This window comes from Cervus canadensis, chromosome 11 (assembly GCF_019320065.1).
Source record: "Cervus canadensis isolate Bull #8, Minnesota chromosome 11, ASM1932006v1, whole genome shotgun sequence".
Classification (NCBI taxonomy): domain Eukaryota; kingdom Metazoa; phylum Chordata; class Mammalia; order Artiodactyla; family Cervidae; genus Cervus; species Cervus canadensis.
This window is the reverse complement of record NC_057396.1, coordinates 26818079-26838108: the sequence shown is the minus strand read 5'-3', so window position 1 is coordinate 26838108 and position 20030 is coordinate 26818079. Positions and strand designations below refer to the sequence as shown.

General features: G+C 38.4%; 1 protein-coding gene across 2 annotated transcripts in view; it reads right to left on the bottom strand.

Moving 5' to 3' along the window:
* The window catches only part of CBL (Cbl proto-oncogene), an 87261-nt gene that overhangs the window by 34039 nt on the left and 33192 nt on the right, over window positions 1-20030 (bottom strand). The window lies entirely within an intron of this gene.

Genomic DNA, 20030 nt, shown 5'->3' with positions numbered 1-20030 from the left:
CCTTGCCTCAATAATTAGTATTTATGTATTAAAAAGTCAATTCTTGTCATACAAGTAGACAATAAAATTTCAAGTCAATCCATGATCAATTTTATTGCCTCAAAATTCTCTTTAACACAGATTTTTCTTTTCACCATTGGTCCCATCTTTGTCCTTCTTGGATAAAATGCTGCACCAAGTCCCTGCAGCCCTAACTTTTCTGCAAATACTTCTGAAATCTTTCTAATCAGCTTTTCAACAAATCAGCTTCAGTTTTCTGGTATCTGTCTTCTAGCACTTGTATCAAGTTTTACTCTTTCTAGTTTTCCTATTTCTGAAAGCACCGAAAAAGTGATAAAATCAATATTCACTGAAGTCAGTCTAAAATAATTCATATGCCAAATAGCTCAAGTAAGTTGTAAAGTTCAAGTAAGTAAGTAAGTTGAAAAACACAATCACTTATCCAGTCCCTAAACTCCAGTAATTGTTTTCCTCTTGGTACTTTGAGAGCCTTCAATTGTTGCTGGTTAGGACAGTTACTATTTTAGTAAACAGGAAACACACACAGAGACTACTGAGATATATATATCACAGATAATATGATAGAAAATCTGCAAAGCACAAATTATTCCCAATGATTTCCACAAGTTTTCAGCAGGACACCAGACTGCACAATGCACTAAACCTTAATATTTATGTAACATTTTGCCAAATGTTAATCTTTAAAGATAAGCAAGAGAGAGTCCTGATTCCCTTAAGATGTGCTAAATTGCTGAGAACTATGTGTAAAGAACTATGTTAAACAGTACAGCAGAGTAACATATATGATAGAAAATACACATACTACAAAGTTACACCAAAGATCTTTTTGGAAGAAACAGTTTGAATCCTACGTCCTCCTGAAAATGTCTTTCCTTAGTTTCTCCAGTGTCATCCTCTCTTGGTTCTCCTACTTGCTTTTGTTCTTCCTTTGGTTTTACTATCTATCCTCCAAAAATAGCTATTTCCCAAGAATCTGCTCTGAACTGAAGAATCTGCTCTCCATTTCCTTTCTTTCTCCATGCACTCTCTCGACTCTTTCTTTGCTAACTCAAGGATTCAAAAACTGCTTTGCAAGAGATTCCCAAATCTTAGGCCTTGGTAGCTTTCCAACTGCCTACTGTATTTCTGCAAACAAATGCTAGCACCTCAAAGCAACATTCTCAGACTTAAACTAACCTTCCTTGAGTGATGTGTTAATAAATTTGGAATTTGAGATTAACAGATATATACAGTTCAGTTCAGTTCAGTCGCTTAGTCGTGTCCGACTCTTTGCAACCTATAGACTGCAGCATGCCAGGCCTCCCTGTCCATCACCAACTCCCAGAGCCTACCCAAACCCATGTCCGTTGAGTCGGTGATGCCATCCAACCATCTCATCCTCTGTCGTCCCCTTCTCCTCCTGTCCTAAATCTTTCCCAGCATCAGGGTCTTTTCAGATGAGTCAGCTCTTCGCATCAGGTGGCCAAAGTATTGGAGTTTCAGCTTCAACATCAGTCCCTCCAATGAACACCCAGGGCTGATCTCCTTTAGGATGGACTGGGTTTGATCTCCTTGCAGTCCAAGGGACTCTCAAGAGTCTTCTCCAACACCACAGTTCAAAAGCACCAATTCTTTGGTGCTCAGCTCTCTTTATAGTCTAAATCTCACATCCATACATGACTACTGGAAAAACCATAGCCTTGACTAGACGGACCTTTGTTGGCAAAGTAGTGTCTCTGCTTTTTAATATGCTGTCTAGGTTGGTCATAACTTTCCTTCCAAGGAGTAAGCATCTTTTGATTTCATGGCCGCAATCACCATCTGCAATACTACACACAAAATAAACAGCAAGGACCTACTGTACAACAGAGCTATATTCAGTATCTTCCAATAACCTATATGGAAAATAATCTGAAAAAGAATATATATATAAAACTGAACCACTTTGCTGTACCCTTGAAACGTAAATCAGCTATACTTCAATCAAAAAACTTGTCTTCAGTCTATTCCTATACATGTTCAATCACACCACATATAACTAATTACCTTTTAAGGGGAGGAGGGCACAATTTCAATAGTACCAATGAGACAAAATCCAGCTCAGCTTTGATTTTTAGACTTTCCACTAACCTGGGTCTAACCTACCTTTATAACTAATTTCACTAGCATATTCCTGCCAAACTGAATATTTTCAGTTCAGTTCAGTTGCTCAGCCATGTCCGACTCTGCGACTCCATTGACTGTAGCACATCAGGCTTCCCTGATCATCACTCACTCCCGGAGCTTGCTCAAACAGATGTCCATTGAGCCAGTGATGCCATCCAACCATCTCATTCTCTGTCGTCCCCTTCTCCTCCCGCCTTCAATCTTTCCCAGCATCAGGGTCTTTTCCAGTGAGTCAGTTCTTCACATCAGGTGGCCCCAAAGTATTGGAGTTTCAGCTTCAACACCAGTCCTTCTAATGAATATCCAGGACTGATTTCCTTTAGGATTGACTGGTTTGATCTCCTTGGCAGTCCAAGGGACTCTCAAGAGTCTTCTCCAACACCACAGTTCAAAAGCATCAATTCTTCAGCACTCAGCTTTCTTTATAGTCCAACTCTCACATCCATACATGATCACTGGAAAAACCACAGCTTTGACTAGACGAACCCTTGCTGGCAAAGTAATGTCTCTGGTTTTTAGTATGCTGTGTAGGTTGGTCATAGCTTTTCTTCCAAGGAGCAAGCATCTTTTGATTTCATGGCTGCAGTCATCATCTGCAGTGATTTTGGAGCCCCCAAAAATAAAGTCTGTCACTGTTTCCTTTGCTTCCCCATCTATTTGCAATGAAGTGATGGAACCAGATGCCATTATCTTAAGTTTTCTAAATGTTGAGTTTTAAGCCAGCTTTTTCACTCTCCTCTTTCACTTTCATCAAGAGGCTCTTTAGTTCTTCCTCGCTTTTAGCCATAAGAGTGGTGTCATCTTCATATCTGAGGTTGTTGATATTTCTCCTGGCAATCTTGAATCCAGCCTGTGCTTCATCCAGCCTGACATTTGCATGATGTACTCTGCATATAAGTTAAATAAGCAGGGTGACAATATACAGCCTTGATGTACTCCTTTCCTGATTCTGAACCAATCTGTTGTTCCATGTCCAGTTCTAATTGTTGCTTCTTGACTTGCGTAAAGATTTCTCAGGAGGCAGATCTCTGGTTCCTCTGCCCTTTCTAAATCCAGCTTGAACATCTGGAAGTTCACGGTTCACATTCTGTTGAAGTCTGGCTTGGAGAATTTTGAGCATTACTTCGCTAGCGTGTGCTGCTGCTGCTGCTGCTAAGTCGCTTCAGTCATGTCTGACTCTGTGCGACCCCACAGACGGCAGCCCACAAGGCTCTGCTGTCCCTGGGATTCTCCAGGCAAGAACACTGGAGTGGGTTGCCATTTCCTTCTCCAATGCATGAAAGTGAAAAGTGAAAGTGAAGTCACTCAGTCGTATCTGACCCTTCGCGACCCCAGGGACTGCAGCCCACCAGGCTCCTCCGTCCATGGGATTTTCCAGGCAAGAGTACTGGAGTGGGGTGCCATTGCCTTCTCCATCGCTGGCGTGTCAGATGAGTGCAATTGTGCAGTAGTTTGAGCATTCTTTGACATTGCCTTTCTTTGGAACTGGAATGAAAAAAGGACTGACCTTTTCCAGTCCTGCCACTGCTGAGTTTTCCAAATTTGCTGGCATATCAAGTGCAGCACTTTAACAGCATCATCTTTTAGGATTTGAAACAGCTCAACTGGAATTCCATCACCTCCACTAGCATTTCTATCCTTTATTGTGCCTAGCTTTGCATGAAATGTTCCCTTGGTATCTCTAATTTTCTTGAAGAGATCTGTAGTCTTTCCCATTCTATTGTTTTCCTCTCTTTCTTTGCATTGATCACTGAGGAAGGCTTTCTTATCTCTCCTTGCTACGCTTTGGAACTCTGCATTCAAATGGGTATGTCTTTCCTTTTCTCCTTTGCCTTTAGCTTCTCTTTTCTCAGCTATTTGTAAGGCCTCCTCAGACAACCATTTTGCCTTTTTGCATTTCTTTTTCATTTTACCTTTTCTTATACATACTACCCTAATTCACTTTTTTATCTCTGAATCACTATGCATTTGCTCCTTAATTTGAAAAAGACCCTGCTTAAATGTCACTTTCCTAAGAGGCTAGATCGAAGTAACAAACTCTAAAATACCCTGAGTATTTTCACTGCAGTTCTTCTCCATGTCATCTGAACCCATCCTGTACTACAGTTATCTGTGTACATGAGGGCTGAATTCATTTCTGATGTATATTTATATCCTTCTGGCATCATTTCTAACCTTTATTACACCTCCAGAAAATATGTGACTGCATACTATGTGCTAGGCACTAGGGATGGATACAACAATGAACAAGACAAAAATTCCTGGTTTTAGAGCACTCTCATTTCCTTGGTATCAGGGTTGTATGAGAAAAAGGCTTTGAAGAAAAACAAAGCAGGGTATGTGAAGAGAGGCCTGTATGGTTGTTATCTTTAGAGAGGATGATCTTACGGTCCTCTCTGAGAGGTGATTTTTCAAGCCAATTCTGAAGTGAAGGTAGGAAGCCAGTCTTTGGGCGACTGGGCCACGTCAACATCTTTGACTTTTCAAATAATTTTCTACTAAGAATCTACCAGGTATGCAGTACTATGCTGAATCAGAGATAAAATACATGAACCAAAATATAATGGGCCAAAAAGCTATTTTAATGTGTGGAGTAAGCCACAACAAGGAGAAAGTTATTGACCACAAGGATATAATGGCACCAGGTGCATAAGAACAATCTGAAGTGCTGGCTGAAATAGTTACTGAAAATCAATTTAAGACATTTTCCTACTCAAGGATGCATCCCCCAAAAAGCCAGCTTATATTTCTTAAAACCACCAGAGATGTGCACCATAAGCATCACACTTCTTAAAAGGAAAAAAAACTATAAAAGCCCATGTATGGATCAGAGTATTTGGTAAATGGTCTTGAGTTGCAGTTCTATTCAAAAACATTTTAAGGCAGTAGGCTTATGGTTCAGTGCCTTCAGGGCAGAATTTTAACCAGCAAAATCCGTCTAAACTTGTAAACTTAGAGCAATGAAGCATGATGGATATTTGGGCTTATTACAAGCAACCAATTACATTTCAAAATTCTGTCAGCAGTTACTTCAACTTATACAATGTGTTCTGACATTTCTCCAAAGATCCACAGAGGAACACAACTATTCAATTTTCCTTGTAAATGCCCTAAAGACAAAACTTGTCTTTCTTAACTCTGAGTGGTAGCAAAAGCTTTTCTTTAATTCAGTATTTGAAGGCAGTTATTTTTACTACCCTTAACACTAACCTTCACATCTAAGTAACTACAAATTCTACTCTATAGCTTCCATCTTTCTTTTCTCTTTTCCTCTCACAACTTCCCCAGAATCAAAGGCTGATTCAGTATGCAGTGTCAATTTTTAAAAAGGTTCAGGACTGGTGTGAGTTCTCCCCCACCTCAGGTCCTACTCTAAAAGCCAAAGTACCTTTGTACCTCAGGCCTAATGTAATGGTATACATTTTTCCATGTATACTTTCAGCTAAAAGGGACTAAGATTTATGTATCACCAATACATAAGGATATTGAAAATTAAATGATCATTGTTCCTGTTTTAGCTTCAAAAGTAAAAAGATAAATACAACCTGACAGAAACCACAATCACCATTTCTGCAGATCAAGCAAGACAGTGTTGGAAAGTAGCCTTTATAGGAATATGAAACAAACAGAAAACTCTTTAAGGGATGCCAACCAATGAATTTTCTATTACACAAAATACTAAAACACAAGCTGCCATGTTACTCTTGGTCACAAAGTACTTTGCAAAGAGGAAATGGAAAAAAGAACACAGTATGGGGAGCTATATTAACCCTCTATATTAAAGTGTATCTATTAATGTTTAAGTTAAGTACAGAAAACAGTACCATTCTTTTTTGTTACAATGAGAATGTTCCATCCCAAAAAAAGTTTCAAGAAAAAGACTTTTGAGAAATTAATATTAAGAGATTGAGATCTTCTAGAAAAAAACTTAATGATGACTTACAAAACAATCAGTCCAATGTACTCATAAAGATAGTCTCATGGTTACTTTTTCTGAAACTACACTTTGATAGTCAACTGCTGTCATTCAGCGGCTAAAGTGTATAACTGACAAGCATGCTCTGTTTATTCTTTCCACAAAAGAGGACTTGAAAATATATATGATAACAGTCAAGATGACTCGGGACTTTGCTGGCAGTCAAGTGGTTAGGATACCATGTTTCTTTCCACTGCAGGAGGCACAGGTTCAACCTCTCATCAGGGAACTAAGATCCCACATGCTGTGCAGCATGGCCAAAAAACAGGGGGAAAAAAAAAAACCACCAGGGGGAAAAAAGACAACTAGAAATCTAAAATGTATTTCCTGGTCTCCCATTAATTTACTGTGTCCTGCAACAGTTATTTAAACATTCTGAGCCTCCACCGACTCAAATGTAATATAAGGAAACTGGAACCAATTACTCCCAAAGGTATCTTTCCACTTATAAAAATGTATAAATGTATGCTATTGTCACTGATTTGAAACTGGAAAAGAAACCTTAACTTCAGCAGTTTAACTGCATAATAAGATTGAAGAAGTCATGAGAGAAAGCAAGCCAGCATTTTACCCTTATATGACAGAGGGCTAGAAATTATGTCAAGAAACAACAATTTTTAAAAGTACATTTCTGCCTGCAAAAATTTAATAAACTTACATTTTATGGAATTTAAAGTTACTTGTATGAACCATATATGGGAATAAATTAAAATACCGTTGTCTACTCTAGTACTAGGGGTCTACTAAATTCCAGAATATGTACTGAATTATTTTACTCAAAGAATTTTATCATTTCTGAAAAAATAACATAAAAAATCATCCCAGCTAAGTGAAAATACTGTCACATGTGAAAATGGTTCAAAGACTCAGAGGTTTTATTTTTAAAAAGCAGAGAAAGTCGAACTTTCCTCTTGAAAACAATAATTTAGGTAACTGTAGCATCTAGGTGATAAGTACATAATTATGTAAAATTTTTCCCGATTTTTCTGTATGACTGAAGAATTTTATAATAAAACATTGGTGGGGAAAACCCCAAAAATCTATTTTAATAATATCTGTAGACCCAGTGATCCTGTACTTCCCAGGGAGTAAATTTCAGAATGATTAACACTTAATACAATGATTGACAAACAAGCTGCACACCATTATACAATACCATTTTGGAGCAGTAAAATATTTCCCAAATAAGGTCACAATATAACTCACTCTGCCACTCAGTCATGGTGTGAGCTGTAAAACCTACACAGATGATGAGAAATAATCATACTGCTCAACAGTGACATGATCAATGTTTTTAAGTATTTCATTTACTGGTACCATTTGAGGGATAACTGTGTTGCTTTTTTTATTCAATAAACTCCAAAACTTTATATGCAAACACTAGTGTCATCCAAAGAACGCTGAGTGAGAACATACTGAGATGACATTTATAACTCAATAGCAGCATCCTCTGCTCACAGTAATCAGCTTTAAAAATAGATACAACGGAACTTCTTTCAGCAAAGCTTCACAGGAAGTCAATGAAGTACTGTTTAACTCTTATCTGCTTAAGCTGCTTTAAAAAAAAAAAAAAAGGAGGGAGGTGAAGCAAAAACCATCACCTATTAAAAAAAAGTACTAAGCCAATGTCTAAAAATATCAGTGACCTTTTTTACTTAACACATATTAAGTATATTTGATAATATACTAATGGTCATGCTTTTGAGACCCCCCAAGTTACATGGTAACAGATTAGAACAGTATTATTCAGAGCATTTGGAGCCACTTCATAGAACTTTAATCCTCAAGAAACAGTAATCTCATTCACCAGGTAAAGGGGAAGGCAGCAGCCTGCAAAAGAATCTCCAACATGACCCTCTAATTTTATTACAACCTTAAAACATAGACTCAATCTCCTTAATCTCCCTACACCAAAATCCTCTATGATTTACCAATAACTACCAAAAACGTTCAAGTTACTCTACTTATAAGTCTAAGCACGCACAGTGTAGTCCTGATTCACTTTTCCAGACATATACTACTCAGTATTTCCCAAGCCCCAGGCCTATGGTGATGGTGTTACATCAATAATCTATGTCTCTCTTTCTCTAGTACTTAACATTAAGAGTTTACTATGTATCAGATAGGCTCTTCCGGTGGCTCAGGCAGTGAAGAATCTGCCAGCAACGCAGGAGAGCTGCGTTGGATCCCTGGGTTGGGAAGATTCCCTGGAGAAGGGAATGGCTACCCACTCCAGTATTATTGCCTGGAGAATTCCTTGGACAGAGGAGCCTGGCAGGCTACAGTCTATAGGGCCTCAGAGAGTCAGACAGGACTGACAAACCAACACTTGGACTTTTTTCAGGTATCAGATACTTTGTTAAACTACATAAGTACTTCATTTAATTCTCATAACAGTGCTTTGAAAAGAAATTACTAATCCTATTTTACAAGGAGAAACAAAGACTTTAGTAACACCAAATAAGCTGTCCAGGTCACAGAGCTAGTAAGTGATAGAGCAGGTCTGTGATTCAAGAGCCCTGGCTTGCTGGTGTGATACATATCATTTCCTTTCCAATGACTATGGTTACAGAAATCTTGCCCATTCAAAATTCATTTAAAATGCTATCTTCTCAGAAATGTATTCCCAGTCTTCATTTAGTGTCTACTTTCAAACTCAGAAATGGCAATCCACTCCAGTATTCTTGCCTGGAAAATCCCATGAACAGAGGAGCCTGGTGGGCTACAGTCCATGGGGTCGCAAAAAATTGGACACGACTGAGCGACTTCACTTTCACTTTCACTTTCAAATTCAGACACACCCCTGCCATGCCTCCCAGCTTCTTGTTCATACTCTGTACTGGCTTCATCATGTTCCACTGTGTACCAGGTATCTTACTCCCCAACTGGATGACAACTCCTTAAGGACAGGCACAGTGAAGGTGTCTTGTACACTATCCCCTGCAGTGGTTAGCACACTGCCTTGCACTTAGACATTCCATAAATTTATAGGATTGAAAAATATTCATTTTTTAAATAAACTTTTTATTGTGGGATTTTAGATTTACAGAAAAGTTGAAAAGATTGTACGAGGCATTCCCCCATATACCCTTCATTCAATGGTTTCCATTAATAGTACCATCTTATATTCCTGTGGTACATCTGTCAAAACTAAGAAACTGTCAGTACGGTGCTATTAACTAAACCCTAGACTTTATCCAAGTTTCACCAGTTATTTTTTCCATTAATGTCCTTATCTATCCGGGGATCTAATCTAGGATACTACATTGTATTTATCCACACATCTCCTTAGTCTCCCCTGGTCTGTAATAGTTCCTCAGTCATTCCTTATTTTTCATGATCTTAACTGTTTTGAGGAGTACCAGTTACGTATTTTGTAGAACATGTCTCAGTTTCTATTTAGCCGATGTTTTTCTCATGCTTTGACTGGGGTTATCAGCTTTATGGTCACAATACCACAGAGGTTCCTATCTCATCACATAATACTGGAGGGTACATGAAGTCCCAGGACATCACTGGTGATGTTAACTTTGACCACTTGAGTTAAGGCACTAAGGATTCGTCATGCTTCTCCACTTACTACTGGAAAAGATTTATTTTTTTTTTTCACAGATACATTCCTTCTTTCCTAACTCATGTAAAACAGGTCACTTATCCTTGTCACTATTTTTAAATGATTAATGTGATATTCTCATTAAAGCACACACTATAAAGACACAGTATTTATAAGTTAGTATCTTTGGCTTTTAGTGCATTTGGAAAAAACAAAACAGCTTAAAACTCATTGAGAACATTTAGCAAATGTTCACTAAGTTACATTAACTTAAGGTACTATCATCATTGTTTCCTAAAGAGGTCAAGAATATAATCAGATTTCCCTATCTTTCAAAATAACCTCTGAATTTACTCAACCCAAATTCTGAAAGATAACTTTGTAAGTTACATACACTGGAGCATCTGTCTGCAGCTAAAAGTAAATTAACCCTGAGAACTGATTACTATTTCTCTATGTGTGCATGCTCTGTTGCTCAGCTGTGTCTGCCTTTTTGTGATCCTATGAACTGCAGCCCACCAGGTTCCCCACCCATGGGATTTCTCAGGTAAAAATACTAGAGTGGGGAGCCATTCCCTTCTCTAAGAGGTCTTCCTGGAGAAGATGCCCTCGAAGTATCAAAGGTTCATCTTTTGCACTGCAGGCGGATTCTTTATGGTCTGAGCCACCAGGGAAGCCCACTATTTCTCTACACCAGTGACTTAAAGAATATACAAATACATCCGTAATATAATACAGAAATCTCCAAGACTTCTCATACCCCTCAACAAGTGACAAAAACTACCAAGCACCTTCAGAAGTTTTATCCCGTGAACTTAAAAAAAAAAAAAACTTTAAAATATACAGATATACAGACAAATTATATACCAAGCAAGAGACAGCTCTAATAGAATCTAATCAAATACATAAAAAGCATATCAAATTGTCATTAATTATTTAACTCCTGAGTATATTATTTATCAGACATCCATTTCCATTTCAAATATACGGTTTCCTAGAACAAACGCTGAGTAACTACGAGATTGTACTGTTCTCAAAAGTTGGGAAAGAAGAAGAAATTTTCTATATCTACTGAATCTCCTCTATGTGGAGGCATCAAAATCAGAGAATATCACTGCCATTTTCTGCAATGTATTTTCCATGAAAAATAATTCTCAAGTTCAAGAATCTGTGTCTGTACAACTCTGGTGTTAGCATTTTAGTTAGTAGCATTTAATTAGCATTTTACAAAATTTAATATGGTTTTATTAAAAAGCTATAGATAAAGACAACGCCAGATAACACAGGAAAGAAGGTCTTCCTGGCCCTGAACAGTTATGAAAGCAAACTCACACATTTAGGCAGACTTTGCTGAGGATTAGAGTAAAGTGTCAAAAGAGCATGGGTGGGAGAACCACTAATTAAAACTAGTATATTTTAGGAGGCTTCTTGGACTTTAAAGAATAGATGGGATTTCAAAGACAATATGGGAGGGCAAGTCAAGGTAATGACCAAAGCAAAGACTCAGCAGAAAAAAAGTTCAGGGACTGGCAAATAGATGGACATGGGCTTCCCAGTAGCTCAGTGGGAAAGAATTCATCTGCAATACAGGAGACACAGGTTCAATCCCTGGGTCAGGAAGATCCCTTGGAGAAGGAAATGGCAACCCACTCCAGTACTCTTGCCTGGAAAACTCCATGGACTAAGGAGCCTGGTAGGCTACAGTCCATGGGGTCACAAAGAGTCAGACACCACTGAGCGACTTAGCATGGGCTAGAATGTAGAATCATGGCAGCATGTGATAAAACTGAGTAACACAGGCAGGACTCAAAATGTAGAGACTTAATTACCATGATGAGAGAGATTACAGATGCAGCAGGAAGTCATTAAGGGTTTGGAACTGAGGAGTGACATCGAATCTGTTTCAAGGCCATAAATGACAGCAGTATGCAAGATGAAACAGGGAGGAAATGACAAAAAGCAGCAAGCTCAATCAGGACAGTACTGCAGTAGAAAGGTAATGGGAGCCCAAAAATGGGCAGTAAAATAAGACAGACTTGAGAGAGACTGCAGAAGCAAGCCAAGAAAATGAGATGACTAGTAGGAGGGAAGAGATGATGAAACAGCCTGCGCAGCTGAGAGTAGGGTCTTAAAAATAATATATTAATAAAGCTAATACTTAAAAAAAAAACTTTTTGTTTTTCTATTGGGGTATAGCCGATGAACAGGCTTCCCTTGTGGCTCAGCTGGTAAAGAATCCCCCTGCAATGCAGGAGACCTGGGTTCGATCCCTGGGTTGGGAAGATCTCCTGGAGAAGGGAACGGTTACCCACTCCAATATTCTGGTCTGGAGAATTCATATACAGTCCATGGGGTCATAAAGAGTCAGAGGACTGAGAGACTTTCACTTTCTTACATAGCCAGTGAACAATGTTGTGGTAGTTTCATGTGAACTTCGAAAGGCCTCAGCCATACATATACAATAAAGCTAACATTTTTAAAGGGCTTACTATGTGTCAGGCATTTTATATTTTTTATTATTTAATTTTCACACACAATCCTCTAAGACAGATTCTGCTCTTATTCCCATTTTATAGATGAAAGAAACCTTGGCTGAAAGAAATTAATCCAAGAGTCAGTCTCATAACTAATGCCTGTCACCACTATATACTACTAACCAAGGGAACTTAGAGAAGAGGAAGTTGGTTTGCTAATGAAGAGGACACATTCAGTATTTAGACATGTTGAGTGTGAGATGTCTGAAAGATATTACTACGGCCTGTCTAGCAGGAAACTTGCGATGGACGTAGCAAGTAGGGAAATAGATTTGTGAATATCTGTATAAGGCCATTGACACTGTTGAGAATAACCTATCTGCTAATTCACTCACATGGGATAATCAAAATGAAATGGAGCTTTTATCAAATCAACATACTGCACACCTTAAACTCACATAATGCTGTATGTCAATCGCATCTCAATAAACTTCTAAAAATTTAAAAGAAACTGAAACAGTTTTGAAAAGATTTGGCATTTCTCCCTTTGGGAGTATGGGGGTATGTAGGATGGAGTCAGAAAAGGACAGAAGTGGCAGGCTTCTCTTATTAAAAAAATATGAGTGTGTGTGTGTGTGTGCGTGTGTGTGTGTACACACACACACACATACATACACATATCACCCTAAATATTTGCTCCGAAGAAATTAAAATATATATCCACACAAAGACTTGGACATGAATGTTCCTGTTAGCTGCATTTATAGTAGCCAAAAACTGGAGACAACTAAAATGTACATCAATGGATAAACAAATTGTGGCAAACCCATAAACAGAATTCTACTTAGCAAACAGAGGAATAAGATACTCATATGCAATGTGTGTATGTGTAAATATATATGAAATTATTTTATAGATCCAGTGACTTTTTATTTCCACCACAGTTCAATTACTACCTTAGTCCAAACAACTACCATCCCTCTCAGATTACTGCATCTGACCCCTGACTGGCCATCTTGCTCTTTCTGCATTGCCTGGCAACGAGCTTGACTAGGACCAGGGGCTCCTCCTAACATGCTCCCAAGGAACCTCCACCTCCAAAGTCTCTAGCGACCAGGCAGCTGGTTCTCAGCAACTCCTATACAAAGGTGGCACCAAACATGCTCTTTACCTCACTTATCACACTGACCCCGTAAACCAGAATGCAGGGGTGCATGGGGAGGCTGCGCCCCCTTCCTGGACTGTGCCTGAGTGCTTCTCTCCACAAGACACCAAGAAACTATGGGTCTCTATACAGGCTCATCCTTCCACCTGTGAATTCAAGCCTGATGTTCACCTAGAGTGCACTGAGAGCAAGATTTCAAAAACGCTTGCAGGGACTTCTGGGGCGGCCCAGTGGTGAAGACTCTGTGCGCTAATGCAGGGGGACTTGTTCAATCCTTGGTTGGGGAACCAAGATCTCACATGCCGCACCACATGGCCAAAAAGCAAAAGTTAAATTAAATTAAAAAAAAAATACTTGCTGAAGACAGCAAAAGAGACACAGATGTAAAGAACAGACTTTTGGATTTTGTGGGAGAAGGCGTGGGAGGGAAGGTTTGAGAGAATAGCACTGAAACATGTACATTACCATATGTAAAACAGATGACCAGCGCAAGCTCGATGCACTCAAAGCCGGAGCTCTGGGACAACCCAGAGGGATGGGGTGGGGAGGGAGGAGGGAGGAGGTTCAGGACGGGGGACACATGTGCACCTGTGGCCGATTCATGTCAATGCATGGCAAAAACCACCACAATACTGTAAAGTAATTAGCCTCCAATTAAGATAAATTAATTAATTTTAAAAAATACTTGCTGAATACTTGCATAAAGAAAATTTCAATAGCCTTTGAATCATGCCATTTCTTTTTTAAAAGTAATGACAAATATACATGACATAAAATTTATTACAACTATTTTGAAGTGCATATGTACATTTCTCTTAACATTTTTCCCCCTCCCATATTTTTTCAGTAAGTGTATATCTCTAATTTTTAAAAAATCAAATACTTAGGTCTTGTGGTATTAAGCAGTGCCTTAATCACTCAACAAATCTATGCAACCTTAATCTAGTAATAAAAAATAAAATAGGTAACATTCAGTCATATACAGCCCTAAAGAGCTCTTCACAATGTTTCATGTCAAAAGAACCTAGCTTGGGGCTTCCCTGGTGGCTCAGTGGTAACGAATCCACCTGCCAATACAGGAGAGACAGGCTCAATCCCTGGTCTGCGAAGATCCCACACACCACAGAGCAACAAACAGGTCCACGTGCCACGGCTACTGAAGCCCGCGTGGCCTAGAGCCTGAGTTCTGCAACAAGTGAAGCCACTGCAGTAAGTCCACACGCTGCAACTGAGAGCAACGTGCTCACTGCAACTAGAGAAAAGCCCACGCGGCAACAAAGACCCAGCACAGACATAAATAAACACATAAACAAAATTTTTTTAAGAAAACAGAGAACTTAGTTCAAACTCACTGTTAACAGAAATAATGATGAAAGATTTCCTTTTCTAAAAAGCCACTAAAAAAACAAGTGGCTTTTTAGTCATGCTCTTTTAAGTTAGAACAGAAGAATAGAAGAAAAGGGATCGCTACAATCTGGCTCAACCTTACAGGGTAAATAAAACATTCAACTAATTATTTTAAATGTAAATAAGAAAAATACCATAAGAATAAGAATGAAACAAGTTAAGAAATAGTAACTCTGAATACTTAAATCATTTAGATATATTTTATTAGATGCTAAGCAGGATGAGTGTTTTGCATGTAAAAGGAGTAGGGGAAGGGTTTAAACAAAGAGTAAAGAAAAATGCTAATGGGAGTTTTTTATTCCATTTCTTTAACAAATATATAGGGTTTTAAGCTTTCCGAACAAAACATACACTTCAGGTTCAATAAGCAGCAAGTAAAACTAAAATATATATATATATATATGTTTCCAGGATTCAAGTTCACTATGTTTCTAACATTTTCATGCTACTAGGTATCTCTAGCAAGCATTTGCTGCTTTGTATACTACAGTCTGGCAAAAAAGACATTCTTGTAGCCAGCTTTTGAGCTTGTTCTTTAAGATGTCCTAATTTAAATGCAGTTGTAGACTTCACAAGTATTATGGTTTTAGAGCAAGTCTTGGTTGGCACTATTAGAGCAAAGTGATTACAAAAAGGCTTTCGTGCATTCTACTCAACATTCACTGCTTGCTTCTCTATACTGCTCTGGTCTTATAAAAGTCATCACTGATTCTTTGAGGGGAGGCAAGGGCCAGGGTACCTTCATATTCCCTCTCTATCTGCATAATCAAGCCTATGTTCTGTTAGAAATATTCTGAGTGAAATTCTCTTGCTATCTATGTGAATACCTAATCCTGTAGTAAATCACAGTATTGAATATTTGCCTGTTCAAAAGACAAGTCTATTAAAATGTTTTAACTTCCCCAAGTTTATGTAGTTTACCATTTCATATACTACTTGAAATATGGCCTCTAAGGGATTGTTTCTGTAATATGAAATGAAACACACAATCATTATTCCTTTAAATTCAAACCAAGATAACCAAAGTAACTGTTAATAAACACTTGGGAGACTAGCTTAAATTAAAAAGGCCCTGGCACTTAATAACTTCATACACTTGGGTAACGTAGTCTAACTTTCTGAGCCTTGGTTTCCACATCTATAAAGTGGAAAACACATAAAGGCAAAGGTTTGTTGAACTCTTTCTGTTCAACATAAAGGAGAGAGTGCCCAATTGATATGTGTGGTGCGACAGGGAGTAAAGATTAGACCACATTTGAACTTTTCAGGCATACAGCAATCACATGATGAAGATTAATGGTATCTGAATTTGGAAAACCCAAACACCAAATTAAATTTTAGACTGAGACCCCTACTTTCAGCCAAGATGAAATTTGCAGGGACTGGATATGCCCTCCCTGAAAGAACTAAAAAACTGGACAGAATATATAAAATAATGGTTTCCAGACAGTAGACATCATGCAACAGAGGACTGTCCCTAAGAGAGGGGAAACAAATGGAGATGAACTCTTAGGACTGATTACACTTACTGCCTGGAATTTCCAGGTCTCAGCACTGGGAGGGGGGACCCAGGCAGAACCTGACAGTCTCTTGAGTTGAGAAAATAGAATTGAGTCTGGGGAAACTATGGCAGCTGGAGTTCTCAGTACAGAATACAAGAAAGGAGAGACATGCATAAGAGCACAAGGTCAGGAAATCCACAGCTGAGCACCGATGAGCAAAGGGCAACACCTGAGGTTGGGCACGACCCATACGAAAGGAGTACAGGGAACACGCCCCAGTTCTCAAATAGGAGGCGGCGGGAGGAATCTTGTAATTCAGACAGCACAGGTAGTTCCAGCACGCAGCTAGAAATTAAAAGCTATTCATCTATCTGGAGAAAACTCTTAAATTTGAAGATACATGCCCCCAGTGTTCATTAACAACACTATTAACAATCACCAAGACATGGAAGCAACCTAAATGTCCACCAACAGGCGTATGGATGAAGATGTGATATGTATGTGTATATATCCTCCTCCAGAGGATCTTTCCAACCCAGAGATCAAACACAGGTCTCCCACTGCAGGCGGATTCTTGACCGTCTGAGTCACCAGGGAAGCACAAGAATACTGGAGTGGGTAGCCTATCCCTCCTCCAGGGGGTCTTCCCGATCCAGGAATTGAACTGGGGTTTTCTGCACTGCAGGAGAGCTGAGCTACCAGGTCCCATTACTTCATGGCAAATAGAAGTAGTGACAGATTTCCTCTTCTTGAGTTCTAAAATCACTGCACCATGGCTGATTCATGTCAATGTATGACAAAACCCACTGAAATGTTGTGAGGTAATTAGCCTCCAACTAATAAAAATAAATGAAAAAAAAAAAAAAGAAGCTTAAAAAAAATAAAAAATAATAAAATAAAATCACTGCAGATGGTGACTGCAGCCATGAAATCAGATGATTGCTTCTTGGCAGGAAAGCTATGACAAACCTAGACAGTATGTTGAAAAGCAGAGACATTACTCTGCCAACAAAGGTCCGTATAGTCAAGGCTATGGTCTTCCCAGTGATCACATACGGCTGTGAGAGCTGGACCATAAAGAAAGCAGAGTGCCAAAGAATTAATGCCTTTGAACTGTGGTGCTAGAGAAGACTCCTGAAAGTCCCTTGGGACAGCAAGGAGATCAACTCAGTCAATCTTAAGGCAAATCAACCCTGAATACTCATTGGAAGGACTGATGTTGAAGCTGAAGATCAAGTATTTTGGTCATCTGATGTGAACAGCCGACCCACTGGAAAAGTCCCTGATGCTGGGAAAGGTTGAGGGCAGAAGAAAAAGGTGTCAGAGGATGAGATGGTTGGATAGCATCACTGATACAATGGACGTGAATTTGGGCAAACTTCAGGAGATGATGAGGGACAGGGAAGCCTGGCACGCTGCAGTCCATGGAGCTGCAAAGAGTTGAACACGACTGGGCTACTGACCAACAACATATATATCTGTGTGTATACGCACACACAAAATGGAATATTACTCAGCTAAAAAAAGAACGAAATAACGCCATTTGCAGCAACATGATGGACCTAGAGACTATTAAGTCAAGCAAATATCGTATTTCGCTTATGATACAAATGAATTTATTTACAAAACAAAAATAGACTCAGAGACATAGGAAAAAAACTTATGGTTACCAAAGGAGATAATGGAGGGGCAGAGGTAAATTAGAAGGTTGGGATTAACATATACACACTGCTATACATAAAACAAATGACAAGGACTTACTGTATAGCACAAGGAACTATCTGTGTGTGTGTGTGTGTGTGTGTGTGTGTATATATATATATGTAATTACACCTGATATACACCTGAAATTAATACAACATTGTACAAAATTAACTATACTTCAATTTTTAAAAGATTAATATTTTAAAAAGAAAGTTATTCTGGCCTTGCCTAACAAAGTTTAAAAGGATCAAATTATTCAGCTATATCCCAAAATACAGCTCAAGAATATTTATAAGGATACAAAAGTATAGAGCACCTACCACAGTAAAATTAACAATGTCTAGCATCCAATCAAAAATCAGCAAACATGAAATGAAGCAATAAGCAAGTAAGGATAACAACAAATCAACAGAATTAAATTCATGAGTGACACCAATGACAGAATAGACAAGAATATCGAAATAATTATTTTAACTATATTTGTACAAAAAGGCAGAGAAATTCTTGTACATGTTAAAGATATGAAAGACATAAAAAAGATCTAAATCTACCTTCTGGACATGTAAACTAAAATGGAAGGGGCTCTTAGCAGATTACCTACTGCAGAATAAAAGATTAATTAACTTAAAAGCACAGTGATAGAAAATCCTCAAAATAAAACACTGGGAAAAAAATGAAGACCAGAGTACCAGTGGTTTATGGGATGACATCAAGTAGCCAAATATACATATAAACGGAATCCCCTAAGGCGAAGAAAATAAAAATTTTTTTCTGAAGAAATTAGATAAAGATTTTCTAAAACTATGAATTTTAGACTAAAATAGTACAAAGAACAAATTATGACAATGTCATATCTCTTTCCCAAGTCCAAGGAAGACATTTCTATTCCACATTTCTATTCTAACCTTTACCCGCTGAACTCCTCAAAACAACAATCTAAGCAGCTACACCCTAGCTATAGGCCCAGCAATTATTAAAACCTATTTACCAGCCTTGATATTCTGTTCCCTAGAAATGTACAATGGTTCAAACATAACAGAGGATTAAGATTATCCTGCCTTGCTCCAGAATTATACGACAGTACTGGAGCAGTATAACATCAAGTCACTCTTTAAGAGACTAAACGGAACTATATCAAAATAACAGCAGCATGAATCACGATCTTTTTCCTTGCACTACTTTTCAATTCTCTACAACATGGCTGTAGCATTTTTAAAACTTGTATATCAATATAGTAGTTCTCAAAGTGTGCTATGCAATCCTTAGGGGTCTTTGAGACCCTTTCCGAGTTTGCAACGTTAAAACTACTTCCACACTACTACTTAAGACGTGACACGATTCCTCTTTTCCACTGGGTTGACACTCGCACCAAAGGCACAGCGTCAATGGAGAGTTGTGTCTTGCTCGTGTTCTGGCTGAATCAAGGCAGGAGCCCTGAACTGTACACAGAGGCACCATATTCATCACCATGACTTGCAGTAAAATCAAAAACAAAACGCTAGCTGCACTTCGGAATATCCTTGATGAAACAGAGAAGACCATTAATTTCTTTAAATTTTGAATATTGAGAATATTTTTAAAAATATTACGTGTGACCAAATGAGAGGTACCCTGGAAGCATTCTTGCTGTATGAACAGTTGTCCTCACAAAAAGCATTTGTGCCATGTTTAGTTAGTTGAAGAAGTTGCTTTTTTGAGGAATATCTTCTTTTGTAAGCCATTTTTAAATGTACAATTCTGTAGCATTAAGTACATCCACAATGTTGTATAACTATCACCAGTACCCATGTCCAGAATTTTTCATCATTCCAAACAGAAACGTTAGCAATAACTACCTACTCTCCCTCTGCCCAGCCTCCTGGTAACCTCGTTTCTAACTTTCTGTCTCTATGAATTTGCCTAGTCTAGATACATCATATAAGCGGAATCTTACAATATTTGTCTCTTTGTATCTGCTATATTTCACTTAGTACAATGCTTTTAAGTTTCAGCCATGTTGTAGCATGTATCAGAATTTCATTTCTTTTTATAGCTGGATAATATTCCATCACATGAGTACATCACCTATTGCTTGTCCATTCAT